The sequence below is a fragment of the Apodemus sylvaticus genome, chromosome 22 (assembly GCF_947179515.1).
Source record: "Apodemus sylvaticus chromosome 22, mApoSyl1.1, whole genome shotgun sequence".
Taxonomy (NCBI): Eukaryota; Metazoa; Chordata; class Mammalia; order Rodentia; family Muridae; genus Apodemus; species Apodemus sylvaticus.
Genome location: NC_067493.1, coordinates 6325743 through 6344456, shown reverse-complemented (window position 1 = coordinate 6344456; position 18714 = coordinate 6325743). Strand labels below are relative to the sequence as shown.

The 18714-nt window shown below is 38.2% G+C and overlaps 1 pseudogene; it reads right to left on the bottom strand.

The window, feature by feature from the left end:
• Positions 1–2468: 2468 nt before the first annotated feature.
• LOC127672812 (zinc finger protein 431-like) overlaps positions 2469–18714 on the bottom strand; it is an 80282-nt pseudogene continuing 64036 nt past the window's right edge.

Here is an 18714-nt window from a genome sequence, read left to right as displayed (position 1 = left end):
AGTCATTAGCGCCACTTCCTGTGGTGTAGCAACACTTCCTGTTATGTTACAGTCACTTCATATCAAGCCACAGCCACTTCCTGTGACAGTTACGTTCACTTCCGGTCATACGAAGGGCACTTTCTCTAAAACTTGAGACAATTCCTGTGATATACACTCACTTTCCATTAGGGCCAATCCCTTCCTGTGACATCACAACCACTTCTGGGTGTGGCATGGACACTTCCTGTTCTTCAAATGGTCACTTCCAGTGCTGATGTGTCTGCTTCCTGTGGTTTCATAGACTTAGGCATGCCCTCCTCACTGTGGTAAGTTTATCTTTTCCCCAGGGTCAAGACACAGAGGGCTGGTGTGCCATTGCTACCTCTCATTTCCATGGGACCATTTATAAGGAGTGGAGCCTTCTGATGAGCAAGGAATAAACTCCATCCCAGAGAGCAACAGAAAAGTCCAATGGGTGGCCCCTAGAAATTGGGTTCCTCATGTTCTTGATTGCACCAGACCCAGGAGTCCCTACATTCTCTGATGAGACAAAATATAAGATCTGGACCAAAAAACTGTTGATGTCTCAGTGTTGTAAGAGATGAGGGAGGACAGCTAACTGACTGCAAACTAATGTCTGAGAGAAAATGGGTCTACACAGAAATAAAGGAAGAAATCAGAGACTTTCTAGAGTTCAATGTAAATGAATATGCAACATGCACAATCTCATGGAACACAAAGAAAATGAAAGTGGAGCTAAAGGAAAGTTCACAGCACAAAATGCCTACATGAAAAATTGGAGAACTCCCATGCTGGCAATTTAACAGCAAGTTTTAAAAGCTCCAACAAAAAGAGGTGAGGGAGCAAAGAAACGAGGAGGAGACATCAAGAAATTTTCAAGTTGGGGGATGAAATTGATAAAATAGAAAGAGAACAATTCAAAGAGTTAATGAGGCATGGACTTGGTCTTTCGATCCTTTTATTAGACAAGATAAACAATACCTTATTAAAAGACAAATAATATACAAATTAATGAAATCTAAAATGAAATGGGGGATTAATTAACAGGTAATGAAAAAATCCAGAGAGTCGTAAAGAAATAGTTTAAAAAGGGTGCATTCCACCAACTTGGAAATTCTAAAAGAAATAGCTATCTTCCTCAATAGATTCCACATCCCAAAATTAAACTAGAGAAAAACAACTTAAACTGACATAAATATGTAGGAAAACAGAATTCATTAAAAATATGTCCCCAAGGTGAGCCCACGTCTATGAGTTTTAGGGCACAGTCCTACCAGACTTTCAAAGAGGATTTAACAAGAATTCAGTGTATTCAACAATATAGAAACAAAATAAATATTAGTCAATTTATTTTCTGAACTCTTGATTACTTATATATACAGTCAGAAAAGACTGAGTGATAAAAAAGAGAATTACAGACCAATTATCCCTAAAACCACAGATTCAAAAATACTTAAAATATAAAACAAATAAAATAAAATATAAAACACATCAAAAGATCGTCCACCATTAACAGTGAGGAAGGCTTCATTCTAGAAACAGTGATGGTTCAACAAAATGGGATTAAAGTGTAAGAAAAACCAAGAATTGATCATCTCATGAGTTAATGTAAAATTCTCTCACAATATTCAACACCACTTCATGATAAAATTCTCGGAGTTCTGGTGCTTACTGGGGCTGGAACATGGCTCCCTCTCTTCCATTTTCAGCAGCTTTCAATATTTCAAATATATCACTGCCTAATCTTGGCTTTCCTGGAACTTGCTTAGAGATCTACCTTGATCTCAAAGATCTGCATGACTCTGTCTCCTGAATGGTGGGTTAAAAAGCATGTAACACCATGCCTGGAACTAAGCCTTTCTGCTTATATTTTAAACTCAGAACCCAGAATCCAAATCTATCTCTTGGCAATTTGACTCATAATTGTATCTTCATGTGTCTACATCAAAGCAGTATCCAGGTAATAATAATTCCTAACATGATACAGTTCACTTTCATACAACTTCAAATCCATATGTTTAGCTGAATGTAATCTTGTCCTAGTAGAACCATTCCTTTAATGCCATTGAATATCCTTGATCACAAGATTAAACGTCATTCAACTTCCTGATGATGCCTTGTATTTTGAACCTTTTTTTTTTTTATTTTTCCTTTATAGTTTCTATGTTTGTTAAAAATTTTCATGCCAAATTCTATTCGGTGATTTTTGTGACTTACTTTGTCAATACAATTAATGTAAACGTCTTTACCTTTACCTCAAGGAAACTCTTCAGACGAGGGCAGCAAACTTCTTTGCAAAAGCATCCAAAAAAAAAAAAAAAATCTCCAGAATGGAAATAATCCCAAGCACCCATGTCTATCATATCCTACTATGATACCCTCCTAATTCCCACTTAATTCATGATCATATTCATTAATTTTCTCTCCAGCACACAGAATTTGGAGACTTATCCCTGGTGAAAACACTTTACCACATTGATTACATTAATAAGTTTTCTGTCCGGTGTGTGTTCTTTTATGATACTGGAGATGACTGGGTCTTGTAAAGGCTTTACCACATTGATTACATTCATAAGGTTTCTCTCCAGTATGTGTTCTTTTATGATATTGGAGATCACTGTGACGGGCAAAAGCTTTACCACATTGATTACATTCATAAGGTTTCTCTCCAGTATGTGTTCTTTTGTGATATTGGAGATTACTGTGACATGCAAAAGCTTTACCACATTGATTACATTCATAAGGTTTCTCTCCAGTATGTGTTCTTTTATGATATTGGAGAGTACTGCGCTGTGCAAAGGCTTTACCACATTCATTACATTCATAAGGTTTCTCTCCAGTATGTGTTCTTTTATGTCTTTGGAGAGCACTGTGCTGTGCAAAGGCTTTACCACATTGATTACATTCATAAGGTTTCTCTCCAGTATGCGTTCTTTTATGATATTGGAGAGTACTGCGCTGTGCAAAGGCTTTACCACATTCATTACATTCATAAGGTTTCTCTCCAGTATGTATTCTTTTATGATATTGGAGATTACTGCGCTCTGCAAAGGCTTTACCACACTGATGGCACTCATAAGGTTTCTTTCCAGTATGTGTTCTTTTATGAATTTGAAGATAACTGTGCTGTGCAAAGGCTTTACCACATTGATTACATTCATAAGGTTTCTCTCCAGTATGTGTTCTTTTATGTATTTGGAGAGCACTGTGATATGCAAAGGCTTTACCACATTGATTGCACTCATAAGGTTTCTCTCCAGTATGTGTTACTTTATGATTTTGGAATGTACTGTGACATGCAAAGGCTTTCCCACATTGATTGCATACATAAGGATTCTCTCCAGTATGTGTTCTTTTATGATATTGAAATTTACTACGCTGTGCAAAGGCTTTACCACATTGATCACATTCATAAGGCTTCTCTCCTGTATGTGTCATTTTATGTCTTTGGAGATAACTGGATCTTGCAAAGGCTTTACCACATTGATTACATTCATGAGGTTTCTCTCCAGTATGTGTTGTTTTATGATATTGGAGATTACTGCATCTTGTAAAGGTTTTACCACATATATTACACTCATAGAGTTTCACTCCATTATATCTTCTTGCATGCCTGCAATGATAATTAGCACATGTTAAAACATTATCACATTCATTACTCTGATCAATCAAGTAATCAATATGAATTATGTTTACAATTTGTCTAATGGTAAAGAAGCAGCAGATCTTAAGATTTTAGCTCTTTATATGTTCATATTGTTCTCTCTCATTATGAGTTGTTCAAGATAAGTGTGATGGGTATTACATGGCTCATATTTATAATACCCTCTTTTTATATGATGTGTTTTAGCTATCTGAATAAAGTTAGAAAAACTCTGATCTGTATAACTCTGATTGTATTCATATTTTTCCTCTAGTGTGAAATACAATACATGTGACTGGGAATCAGGACACACAGAAGAATTTCCAAATTCCTAGTACCCATAAAGATTTTTTTACACAATGAGTTTTGGGATAGTCCCTGTAAAGCTAAAAACCAACTAACTGCAAATGTATTTCATATTCCTAATTTCTTTTAAAGGTAGAATACTACATATCTTCTTGTTTTAGAACAAAAATTTTATGTTTCTTCTTTCATATCCCTATGCTCACATGATTATTATCCATTGTGACACATGATATACATAATACAAAGAATGATAAATGAAAGGTTTACGCATTGCATTCACACTGTTTGAATTTTTGTTTCTCATAACATTTGCAATATGGACTAATGTTTCTCCACAACAATATTCTTGATTCTCATAAAATGCCCTCTCACCAAACTGAACCATATTACTACAAGAATATTAGTATCACCAAATTTTCTATGGACTATTTGCGTATTAGAATGTTTTGGATATAAATTTATCACTATTCAATGTGTAATTTCTAAATACTATGAGACTATACAGATTGGCAGATCCACAGCACAGGTCTAACGGAGCTACTTATCAAGTGGATACACAAATCACATCTGGCATCTTGAAGTCCATGGTTTTATAAGAAAATTATAATCATATCTACACTTAAATGACTGTTATTTTACACTCTTGCTTTTTGTTGGAGATTCCATAAAATATTAAAATTTTCTCAGAGACAAATTTGCATAAGCTTGCACATGAAAATTACCTTTCATGACTTCTATTATTTCGACAATGTTCAAGATGATGCTCTTCCCAATTATAGCCTAAAACACAGTACCAGAAAATGAATGATATAGTATTTGAAAATAGCCAAAATTAAAGGTACTGTGAATTTTAACTGCACCGTGAAAGTAACAGTGAAAATTCAGTGAAACTGAATTATTCAGCTCAATTTTCATATAATTAAAATAATAGAAGATCAACAACAAGCAAGAAACATTTGTTTCCTTCAGGAGAAAAAAAACAGTCTTACCTATAGCTTTGAGGTTCAGGTAGGTTTCAAACATCACATTTTTGTAGAGACTCTTCTGGGAAGGATCCAGCAAATTCCATTCTTCCTCAGTGAATTTCACATGCACATCATCAAAAGTCACTGCATCCTAAATATCCCATACATGTACAACACAAAGCATGATAATAACATCACCGGAAAACAAATATATGCTTTCTCAAATATATATTCACACAATTCTTGTGCTTGGTCTGCTTATTTTCTGACTCAGACTTTATAATTACTGTGTCATTTTAGAAGGAGCTTTAATTATAAGATACACCTCTGTTACTTTTGAACACTTTGAATAGGATACAGCTTTGCCAGAGCAATGCAAATTGAGAGGGAGATGCAGAGGAAACAGATCCACAATACCGAGCACACATCTGAAAAATTGTATGAACAATTGCTAACAACAAACATGATGGGCAAGCTGGGTGTATTTTCTCATGTCTTTAATCACAGATGCACAGGCAGGTGTATGCAATTTACCTAGACACTGGCATGGACTTTGTAATGTGTTCTAGGAGACTAAAATGTATATTTTAAGACCCTCAATCCCTATAAAAAACAACCATGGGAAGAAATGATACTGAACTCAAAGTTCTTTATGAAAGTTCCTTCAAAGAATGATAAATTCACAGCACATCTGTATTCATCTGGTAGATATATGAGGTTTAATCTATAACATTTGGTCAAATTTCAATACTAAAGATATGGATGAAAAACCAGAGAGCCGGGCGGTGGTGGCGCACACCTTTATCCCAGCACTCTGGGAGGCAGAGGAAGGCGGATTTCTGAGTTCGAGGCCAGCCTAGTCTACAATGTGAGTTTCAGGACAGCCAGGGCTATACAGAGAAGCCCTGTCTCAAAAAAACCAAATCCAAAAAGCAAAACAAAACAAAACAAAAAAGAAAAACCACACAATAATATGCTTATATTACAAATACAAGACATGTGTCTTTTGTGGTTTCTCTACTACTTTAAGGACAGAGAAAGATACACAGAGCAACTTGTTTTGGAAAAGAAAAGCAAAAATAGAATAAATATAAAAATATAAAACAACTAAACTTGTAAAATAGATTATCACTGATTAGCAAATGTATCCATTGTATTTTATATGATTTAAGGAAAGAGATTATCGTGAATATATGAGAGCATGAGAAGAAAGCTGAAGGGTCAGTTTCAACCACAACACAGAAAACACCATGGACACAATGTTTCCCCTCTAAAAGAAATGCTGGGTAAAATCTGGAGCAGAGACTGAGGGCATGGCCAATGAAAATTTGCCCCACTTGAGAGTGCCATCCTATGGACAGGCACCAATCCATGACATTATTAATGACACTCTGTTATGCTCCCACAATGAAGCCTTGATTAATTGTCTATTGAGAGGAACCACCAACCAGCTGACTGATAAAGCTGCACAGATCCAGAGTCAAACCTTGCATGGACCTTGGGGACTCTTATGGAAGAGTTTGTGGAATGATTGAAATCCCTGAGGAGGATAGGAACTCCACAGGAAGACCAAGAGACTCAAGTAACAAGCACCCTTGGGGACACTCAGAGACTAAGCCACAAACCAAATAGCATACACAGGATGGACTAAGCCCCCTGGCACATATATAGCAGATGCGCAGCGCAGAGGCTCAGAAGGTCGTCTAATAACAACTGTAGCAGTGGATTTCCCTATAGCTGTGGGGGTGGGATATCTTTTGAATCTGTTTCCTTAATTGGGCTGCCATGTCTGGTCTCAGTATGAGAGGATGTACTTAACTCACAATAGAATTAATGCACCAATTTTCAGGATACCTGGGGGCCCCACAACCTCTCAAAGAAAAACAGAGAAGACTGGGGGAGGGACTCTGCCATAGTAAGGGACATATAATGCGGATAGAGATAAGGGTGACAATGAATATATAAATTATTGGAATAGCAAAAAAAGAGAGAAAAAATAAAATTTTCATTCTATAAACACTATCCTGGAAGGTATCTGGAATGGCTCCTACCAGGAGATCTTCCACAATCTTCACAAAGAAAGCCAGACAGGATAGACAAGCGGCCAAAGACATCATCCTATCTAGAAGCTTTTTGTTTCAATCAACTGCATCCTGACCCTTGACACTATGGGCAAATATTCATCCTGTGATGAAAATGCATTCAGTCTTTCTTCAGGGATCCTAATAGTCTGCAGGAAGTCCTACACTGTTCAAACATCTAAAGTCTATTCTGACACACAAGGCAAAATCTTGAAGGTCACCTCTTGTAACAGCTTGGGTACATCCTCTCCTTGTATACATCTCTCCATGGAAGATTTACCAATGCTATAGTTATCTCAACAAGCTGTGGTCGCAAAATGAAATTCAAGAATCATCTTCATAATTTCAGTGCAATGAACTCTCATGCAGTCTTCCCATCGCTCTGACTCTGCCAAAAGATATCTGGATTTGGGCCAAATTGAAACCATACTGGAAGATTCCGGGATCTCGAATTTATCATCTATCAGTTTTCAGAAGCCACACCATATGAAAGATCCTCTTAAGTTTGGCTTCTAAGGTGATGGACTCTGCCTCACCTGGTCCACTTATAACAGCTAAAAAGTGAAAAAAATCAAGATGTCCCTCAACCAAAATTTGGATAAAGATTATGTGGCTCATTTACAAAATGGAATTCTATTCAGCTAGTAAAAACAAAAACATTATGAATCTTGCAGGCATATTGATACAACTAAATACTATCATCCTAAGTGAACTATCCCAGACCCAAAGGGACATGCATGTATGTACTCACTTACATATGGATAATAACCATAAAGTACAGGATATCTGCGTAATATTTCTTGGTCCTGAAGAAGCTAGACAAGAAGGAAGCCTAAAGGGTTGAATAGATGGGTCAGCATAAGGTCTGAGTTCATATGCCTGAAACCATATGGTGGCTCACAACCACCAGTAATGAGATCTGATGCCCTCTTCTGGTGTGTCTGGAAACAGATACAGTGCACTCGCATATAATAATTTTTTTTTAAAGAAGGGAGGCTAAAATGAGCATGGTTGAATCACACTCAGGAGTGGAAATAAAAGAGTCATTTGAGGCAGATGAAAGAGAAAGATAGAAATGAAAGGTCCAGTAGTTAAGAAAGGGGAAGGGGAGGAAAGGAACAGGTGTGGTGAGAGAAAAGGAAGGACCATAGGGTCAGGAAAATGAATTGAAATCTGCATCTGTCAGGGGTGCAAGGGTGCAGACAGCTTTAGGCTGTCCCACAGATGATGAAAGGGAGGGCAACAGGGAGTCAATGGGAGTGATCATAGCTGAAATTCATAGCGGTGAGAATTGGACACTGAAGAGGCCACATCCTAAAGCCACCCAGGATCCGCAGTGGAGAGAAAATTATACCAAACAAGCAAAAATCTTTCCACTCAAAATTTGTCCTGTCTACAAGGAATGGAGGCAAAAAGATTGAGCATAGAATGAGCGAATGGACAAACTATTCCCTGCCCAAATTGAGACCCACACCATGGGCAAGTGCCAATCCCTGATATTACTGCACATATACTTTGTTATACTTCCAGAGAGTAGCTTAGCTTAATTGTCCTCTGAGAGTCTCCACCAAGCACATGACTGAAACAGATGCAGAGCCCACAGCCTAACTTTGGACAAAGCCCAGTGTTTTTTTTTTTTTTGGAAGAGTTAGGGAAAAGATTGAGGGACTCAGAAGGAACAGGAAGTCCATAAGAAGACCCTCAGTGTCAACTAAACTGGACCCTAGGAGACCTTCAGAGACTGAGTCACCAACTAAAGAGCCTGCACAGTATGGACTGAGTAGAGAGGCTACTAAGTTTTCATGTTGTTCCCCCAACAAATGAGCAGGAGATGTCCCTTATGCTAATGAGGGTCTGTCCAAACTGTTCCACTAACTTGGATGCCTTGTCTGAACTCAGTAAGAGAGATATGACTAACCAGGCAGAGAGATGAAATGCCGTGGATTGTGGGTACTCTAGTGGTCCCCGCGCTCCTTGGAGAGATAAAAGTAATTAAGGATAAAGGATTGTGTAAGGTGGAATGGACAGATGGTAATGGTTGGAATTTAAATTAAATAAATAAATGATAAATGAGTGTGGAAAATGAACAAATGCATATAAATAGAATGAAAATATAGAAATCCGCACATTATTTTTAAATTTTACCACCACATAATATTTCAGGGTGTAAGCCAAGGAGAAAGGAATTTGGGCCATAATATTACACAAATGACCTCTCGACAAAACTTGCAGAGTCTATTTTCCACTCAAATGCTAACTCAATTTCCTCTGACTGTATACTGTAAACACTCCAGTCTTCCAAGACCTATTATTGGGTTCCATGAAGAGGACTTCTATGACTTTTGTCATGTAAAATTCTGATAATTTCCATATTCCTTCAAATGAGAACTAGGTTCTGCTCAGCAAAATCACTTGTTCATACCACATTTGTTGTTGCTGTTGCTGTTGTTGTTGTTTCTAACTTGCTACTCTACTGCTGTGAAGGAATCCTCTGAGCAAAATCATCTCAGGCAATAAATGGTTGTTGTGAATGGTTCTGTCAGATCACATTCCATCACTTTGGATATTAGAATAGAAACTGAAGCTACAAACTGAAGGATAAAACATGGGAAACATTGTCCCCTGGTTTGCTCTCCTGCTTTGTCAGTGTCCCATGCTCAGGTAGCTCTCTCATCCAGACCACGCCCACCTGCTTATGAATATTGTCACCCTCAGTGGAAGAGCTTCCCACATCAATCATCCACACTATCTCACACAGACATAGCAACTAGTCATTCTAATGAGGACACACCCTCAATTGAGTCTTCTTCAGATGACTGTAGCTCTGAAATATTGAAATGTTGGCAACTTCACCTCTTTCCTGACTATATATTCTATGTCTCCTTGTGGACTGAGAAGATCCTGCCCACCTCCTCTCCTAGCTTTTAACATTAACCAGCAATCTTTCTTGAACATAACAAAAAAGGTCAGTAAAAGAGGCCACACTCAGTCAACACTATGAAAATCTAGACAGAAAACTGTAACACAGGAATAAAAACACACTCACAAACAAGACAAACTGAGAAACATTACCTAGACCAATAATCACAACAAATGCAGCTGCCTAGACACCAGCATAGGAATACAATGAATACCAGCCAGGAAAATAAGTCACAATCCTCAGGTTCTCACTCCTTTCCTTTCCCACAAACAACCTCTTTTGCATCCGACTCTTACATGTTTCAGTACAGTTTAGATTCTCAGGACATGTTAGAGAGGAGGAGGAGGAGGAGGAGGAGGAGGAGGAGGAGGAGGAAGAAGAGGAAAAAATCATTAAACATAAAGGTCTAGAAAATAATTCAAGTGGACACATAAATGAAAATTTCCCTAAACCAAAATATGTTTATATATTAAAAATTATATATTAATATATTAAAAATTGTAAAAACAAAACTACAGCAGAAAAACAATAACAAAGGAAACAAAAGAATGAGTAATATTTGAAATCAGAATTCTTAGATTCATATCTGTCTTCTATTTTTTATGGAATTTATTCATAACTAATACAATGTTCTCCCTGAATTTTTCCTGCAGGCCAGAAGAGGACACTAGTTCCCATTCCATATAATTATGAGTCACCATGTGGTTCCTACGAATTGAACTCATGGCCTGTGTAAGAATAACCAGAGCTCTTAACCTCTGAGCCACCTCTCTAGGCTTGACCCTGCCTTCTTAATATATATTATAAAAGGAAAAAATAGTTTGGACACAGGTGCTGCATATCACAGAATCCACTTATGCTTCTACAAGAAAGCAACTGGTGCAGATGTTTTGGACAAAATTACAATCAGCCATGATACTGAAGTTTTTGAGAGGTCATGGCCTGAACTTGCAAGTAAGAAGCACCACTAGAAAGCTCACAGGAAGTCACATCTGACTGATGCATCTGATCCAACCCCATAGTGAACCCACCACCCCAGCACCCACTTCTCAAACACATGTTCCTCCCCATTGTGGGCAGATATCCTGTGCTCACCATATCTGGATTTCAGAGTTTCCCTGATGTCCCCTCACAGCACCCAACAGCAGAACTCAGAGAAACATTCAAGCTTTTACAGCCACAGTGAACACACAGAAAGGCACCTGGAAGAGCCCACCTCTTTGCCTGTCCGGCAGGTCTGTCTGGAGGCCTTGACTGGCAAATGAGTCAAGCCCTCCTAATGTTAAAGTGTGATTCCTGTCTAGGGGCAAAACTTTTCCAGATAGCAGGGTTTGCACTCCATTAGCATTTGAATTAAGATTAAAAGAGGAACCTCACCCCACCCAGTTCTTGGGAGGACTCAACATTCCAGCTGAGGCTTGTCAGCTGCCTGTTCCTCCCCTCTGTGAACCAAGACCCTGCACTTAAGATTTCAGACCTTGCCTGAGCTTTCCTCAAAGCCCTTGTCTTCTCCCATAATCATGGTGAAGAGTTTGCAAAGCCCACTGCTCAAGGTGCATTGGAGGTATCAGTGTGACCCAGGAATGGATGACCCAGTGCATGACCCAGGCTATTAACATTAAGGATGTATTTTTACTAAAAAAAAAGTTTTAACTGGGCAGTGGTGGTGCATGCCTATAATTCTAGCACTTGGGAGGCCGAGGGTGGTGAACTGAGTTCCAGGCCAGCCTGGTCTACAAAGTGAGTTCCAGGAAAGCCAGGGCTATACAGAGAAAACCTGTCACAAAACAAACAAACAAACAAACAAACAAACAAACAAACAAAACCAAGCAAGAATTTTGTTTATGGCTAAATGCTTGGATCAGGTTAACTGAAGCTCCCTTAAACAGATGATAGGTATGAGACAACCTCAGATGAAAAGCCAAAAACACAGGGAATCACTGTTGATCATTATTACTAGACATCATATTTTTATCAGTGGCAAAATAGAGAAAAAATAAGGTTGGATTAGTACATATTTTGTATATAAGCCTATCTCAAATCATAGAGAAAATGAATCTTTCTATGTTTATAGAAAGGATAGTTAATTGAATGTCCTAATAAAGGCTATAAGCCAAAGGAAATTAGAATCATAAGGGAAATTACAAATTGCAGGATATTACAGGTGATCTTCAGTGTATACCAGTATATTTAAGAAATAAGTACTTCCTAATGCCAGTTAAAAAAAAAACAAATCACTTTTGTTCTGTAAAATAAATTAGTACAAGTACAAAAAAAATATTGAATTACCTTTTCATGACCTGTCTACATGTAGGTTGAAAAAAGCACCTATAGCCTAAGTAAAAGGTGGATCAGAACATCTCAAAAGATCACAATTAAGAAAGAGTTTCTCATTTTAAAAAATATTCTCCCTGCATGTATTCTTGCAGGGCAGAAGAAGGCACCAGGTCCAATTACATTTGGTTGTGAGCCACCATGTGGTTGCTAAGAATTGAACTCATGAACTGTGCAGGAACAGCCACAGCTCTTAACCTCTGAGCCATCCCTCCAGGTCTATTCCTGCTTTCTTCTTGTATATTATAAAAGACAAAAAGCAGCTGCATAGTCACAGAAACCACACATGCTTCTACAAGAAAGCAACTGGTCCAGATGTTTTGGACAGAAAATTACAATCAGCCATGATACTGAAATTATTCAGAGATCATGTCCTGAACTATCAAGTAAGAAGCAACCACTACAAACCTCACAGGTGTTCACATCTGGATGATCATTCCAATCCAACCCCATAGAGGACACACTGCTCAACCACATGTTCCTCCCCATTGTGGGCAGTGATCCTGTACTCACCATGTCTTGATTTCAGAGCGAAATTAGTTTTAAATATTTTTGTTTTCCTAGACCAGGATTTATTCTTCATATTGGGCATTGTCTTCACGCAATGTAAGAATGATACATGAGTTCTTTTGAAAATGAAATATACATGTGTAAATATTTATATAGACAAAAACACTTTAATAATTTAATCAATATTTATTTCCCAAAATGCCTCATTAAAAACCAATAAATATACTAAGATAGAAAGATCAGCACAGGGCTTCTGACTTATTGTCTAAATTAAACAACAACCATTTTCATATCTTCAACTCTCTTGAATTAATATAATCACATAAGGCATTTTTAAATGTTATTAAAACTCTGTGAAATAAGAGGACATGGGTGGCCAATATTTCTATAATTTGTAGGGGGAATAACTAGTTAGGTCATGTGAATTTGTCTAAAGATATCCCGAGTAAATTGTTTTTGATGTATAGAATGTACTTCAGGGCTGGAGAGAAGGCTCAGCATTTAAGAGCACTGACTGCTCTTCGAGAGGTTCTGAGTTCAGTTCCCAATAACCACAAGGTGGATCACTACCATATGTCACAGGATCATATGCCCTCTTCTTCTGTGTCTGAAGACAGGGATATTATACTCCCATACATGAAATAAATAAATAAATCTTTTTTAAAGAAATGCTTTGTCAATTTTCTTTAAAGAAAAACAATAATTTTACCTTTTATCCTTTGATAAACTATGATATTTTTAAAATGTGGTATCTTTGAAACTTAGAAAATGGGAATAAAAATATTTTATTTCCCAATCCTGAATTAATGTTCTGACAATAAATTGTGGATTTATTTATTAAAACTATTTTAACTTTTGGTGTTAACATTTAATGGTCTTAAAAGAGAAGTATTTATATAGAGAGAGACTTCTATGTCTTCTACTCTGATCCTATATAGTTGGAGTTCAAGGTCATCCTTTTATCTTCTTAAAAAGCTTTCTGAAAGCACATTTTCTAGAAAGAAAAAGAGCCAGGACTACTGAGTATCATTGGCCATCTTATTTTTCATCCCAATCATTGGACAGAAACAATAATTAAAGCCACCTTTCTGTGGTAAATATTATTAATATTTATTTATTTATTTACCACAATTGAATGATAAGTATTCCAAGTAAAAGACACAAAAGACTAGGTATTTATAATAAGATTTAAAGCACTAGGGTTGGACGGACTACTTTGTATAGTTCCTGTTAATAACTGTGAGATATCATTTGTCCGCAATGGGGGAGCTAGAGAAAGGACCCACGGAGCTGAAGGGCTTTGCAGTGCACAGAAGGAACAGCAATGAGTCACCCAGTACACCCATAGCTCCCAGGGACAAAATCATCAACCAAAGAGTACACATGGAATCACTCATGGCTCCAGACACATAGGCAGCAGAGGATGGTATTATTAGACACCAAAGGGAGGAGAGGCCCTTGGCCTTGGAAAAACTTGATACCATAGTGTAGAGGAATATCAGAAAAGAGGAGCAGTTTAGGGTTGATTGGGGAGGGGAGATGGCTTAAGGGATTTTTGGGGGAGGGGGAACCAGGACAGGGGACAAAATTTGAAATGTAAATAAAGAATATATTTTAAAAAATGAATAGAAAAAAATTGGATAGAATGGTCAAAAATAAATCTGGATTATACAACTTTACTAGGACTAAACAACAAAGAGTTCTGTAACATATGAGAAAGCATAGTTACAAACAATTGGAGAAAGGAAGAAGAAGAGGAAGAAGAAGAAGGAGAAGAAGAAGTGGAAGAAGAAAAGGAAGAAGAAGAAGAAGAAGAAGAAGAAGAAGAAGAGGAGGAGGAGGAGGAGGAGGAGGAGGAGGAGGAGGAGGAGGAGGAGGAGGAGGAGGAGGAGAAGGAGGAGGAAGAGGAGGAAGAGGAGAAGCAGCAGGAGGAGGATAAATTCTGGAAAATATTTCCAATAAAATCATAAATGAAAATTTTGCTAAACTAAAGAAGGTGTCTGATAATGTACAAGAACCATCAAAAATACTAAACTGACTGAGAAAAAGTCCCTTTGAAACATAATAATCAAAACTCTAAACATATAAGATAAGGAAATATGAAAAAAACTGCAGCAGAAAAATTTAACAAACTAAACAAAACAAAAACTAGAAATGTATGAAATCACAACTATTAGCTTCATATCCATCTTATTTTTATGGAACTAATTCATTACACACACAATGTTCTCCCTGCATGTATTCCTGCAGGCCAGAAGAGGGCAACAGATCTCATTACATATGGTTGTGAGCCACCATGTGGTTGCTAAGAATTGAACTCATGAACTGTGTAGGAACAGCCACAACTCTTAACCTCTGAGCCATCTCTCCAGGTCTATTCCTGCTTTCCTCTTGTACATTATAAAAGACAAAAAGATGCTGCATAGTCTCAGAAACCACCCATGCTTCTACAAGAAAGCAACTGGTCCAGATGTTTTGGACAGAATTACAATCACCCATGATACTGAAATTATTCAGAGATCATGGCCTGAACTATCAAGTAAAGAAGCAAGCACTAGAAACCTCACAGGTGTTCACATCTGGATGATCATTCCAATCCAACCCCATAGAGGACACACTGCTTAACCACATGTTCCTCCCCATTGTGGGCAGTGATCCTATACTCACCATGTCTTGATTTCAGAGCTTCCCTGAGGTCCCCTCACAGCACACAACAGCAGAGCTCAGAGCAGGACACAGAGAAACATTCAAGCTGCACACCCACAGGGAAAACGCTCAATCAGAATAAATGTCTAGAAAACATTTCCAATAAAATCATAAATGAAATCTTTCTTAAACTAAAGAAGGTGCCTTTTAATGTAAAAGAAGCATCCAAAATATCAAACAGATTGTAGAAAAGTGTCTTTGCTGCACAATAATCAAAACAGAAAACATCAAAGGAAAACAATATAAATAACTGCTACATAAATAATTAACAAAACTAAAGAAAAAAAATAGCCTGGGACCTAGCCCTGTCCATCCCATATCCTTTGACACCAGCCAGCTCCAACCTGATTATTTATGTTCCTTGGGAAAGCACCAGCCCAGACCTCTGTAAACTCTACCAGGTCTTTGTTGTTTCACAGCCCAGCCTGTGTCATTAAGGATCAGGATGCAGTTTATTGGCCTGGGAATTCCCTTCCTGTCTCACCAGCTCACAGCCAGAAGCCAGGGCCGGGCGCACAGCCCAGAGATCTATGGAGGCCAGGCTCAGCTTCCATTCCCACAGGAGGGTCGTGCTAGGAGGCCACTGTGCCCGCCTGGAGGAGCACAGAGAGGGTTTGCACTCTGCCCCACTGCAAACTTTCCAGAGCGGGAAACCTGCGTCTTTCCCAGCCACTGTCCCTGTCTGGAGCACAGAGTGAGTTTGCACTCTGCCCTGCTGCAAACTTTCCAGAGCAGAGCAGGAAGCCTGCGCCTTGCCTGGCCACTGTCCCCGCCTGGAGGAACACAGAGAGGGTTTGCACTCCGCCCCGCTGCAAACTTTCCAGAGCAGAGCCGGAAGCCCGAGCCTTGCCCGGGCAATGTTGCTGCCTGGAGGAGCACAGAGAGGGTTTGCACTCCGCCCCGCTGCAAACTTTCCATAGCGGGAAGCCCACGCCTTGCCAGTCCACTGTCCCTGCCCACAGCACAGAGAGGGTTTGCACTCTGCCCCGCTGCAAACTTTCCATAGCGGGAAGCCTGCACCTTGCTCGTACACTGTCCACACCTGGAGCACAGAGAGAGTTTGCACTCTGCCCCGCTGCAAACTTTCCAAAGCAGAGCGGGAAGCTTGCTCCTTGCCCGGCCATTGTCCCTGCCTGGAGTAGCACAGAGAGGGTTTGCACTCTGCCCCGCTGCAAACTTTCCAGAGCGGGAAGCCTGCGCCTTGCCCTTCCACTGTCCCTGCCCAGAGCACAGAGAGGGTTTGGACTCCGCCCCACTGTAAACTTTACAGAGCAGGAAGCCCGAGTCTTGCCCGGCCTCTCCAAACTTACAGACTGCTTCTGTGGAGACGACAGGAGGATAGCGCGGTGTAACTTGAGAGCTCACGGACACCCACAGCACGGAGAACTATCTTCATCCAGATGCGCACGCGAAAGCGGACCCATTCCACAATTCCAGGCCCGGGTGCTCAGAGCCCTGGAAGCTCAGCAATCGCAGCAGCTGTAAATGCGCATGCTCACCTCCTTCCCGCCTGTGCCAGACCTCTGACCAACGTGCACATTCAAACTCCCAGCCCACTTTCATTCATAAAAATTAAAGACAGGAAATGATGACATTCCAGGAGGCTGGATGCAGGGCTGGCGCTGAGGTGACTTCGGGGGTGGTGCCAGCAGTTGCCGGGTGACGCACAGGGATGCCAACATGGCGCCCGCCAGGGGCTGAGGTGCAGGGTCATGGGGAGGGGGCGGGGCTCGGGGGACGTCAGGGGCGTGGCCAGCGGTTGCTGGGTGTCAGTCAGGGAATCCAACATGGTTCTCGCCCAGGCTGAGAGAGATGGGCGAGGGGCGGGGTTGGCATGATATCTGGGGCAAGGCCAGCCTTCTCTGCTTGACTGACAATGATGGCAATGTGACATTTTCACTGAATTTGAAGAAATATATAAATATGTGTGTTAAAATTGAAGAATTTAATGTAAAATAAAACACATTAAAGTGTACACATAGATAATACTTCAAAACTGCTTGACAAACCATGTAAAAAATTTCTAATCAAATTGATGGCTTTCATGGAAAATACTTCTTATAAACTTGAAGAAATATACAGAAAATTTATTTAAAATTACGATTTGGCATTGAAAATAAATACATATAAAAAGTTGACAAAGAAAACTAAATGTGTAGGCAAACTCAATTTTAGGAATAAATTGAAAAATAATGTGTTAAAATTGAAAAATCTGTTGGAAAATAATAATGGTAAAAAGATAAATTATCTTTACTAGATCAAACACCTAGAAACATTTTCTCATAAAATTCATGATTTTCAAAGAAATTTTTTCTGATATAATTGAAACAATATATAGAAAACTAGTGTTAAATTGAAGATTTTCACTGGAAATTATTCAGATAATTTTGTGTACATAAAAACATCTCTAAATAATTGAAATATTAAATAGAAATATTTTCTGATAAAATTAAAGTTTATCTTAACTAATATCTGTAGTGATATTGAAGATATGTGTGTTCAAATTGAAGAATTAGTTGGAAAATAATAATAGTAAAATTGTAAACATAGAAAATATACCTAGAACATTGTCCAATAACCTAGAAAAAATATTTGATAAAATGGAAGATTTTGATGGAAAATATTTCTAATACAATTGAAGTAATATACAGGAAATGTATTACAATTGAAGATATCAGAAAAGATAATACAGATGAAATATTATTAGACATATAAACTATTTCTAAACTAATGGAAAAAGGTAGTAGAAACATTCACTGAAAATATTTGTGAAAAAAATGAAGTGGAACTTGAAATAGTGAAGGTTTTAATTGAAAAATAATACAGATAAACAGTAGACATAAAAAGTTCCTAATATGATTGTAAAATAAACTAGAATCATTTTCTGATAAAATTGAGGATTTACATGTAAAACATTTCTGAGAAAATTAATGTAATATATTGAAAAATGTGTTAAAATTGAAGTATTTGTTGGAAAATAATGTTAAAAAATGTAGATAATTTTACTTTTATTGAATGACCAAGGACATAGAAAAATTTGGGATGAACGGGAAGATTTTCATTTAATATATTCCTGATAAAATTGAAGAAATACATAGAAAAAAGTTTGAAAGTTGAAGATTTACAAGGAAAGGGATGCTTCTAAAATGATAGAAATAAAAATATTTCTAAATTAAATAAAAATAGAATTAGAAAATTTTGATAAAAATGGAGATTTACATGGAAAACAATCCTAGCACTGGGCCT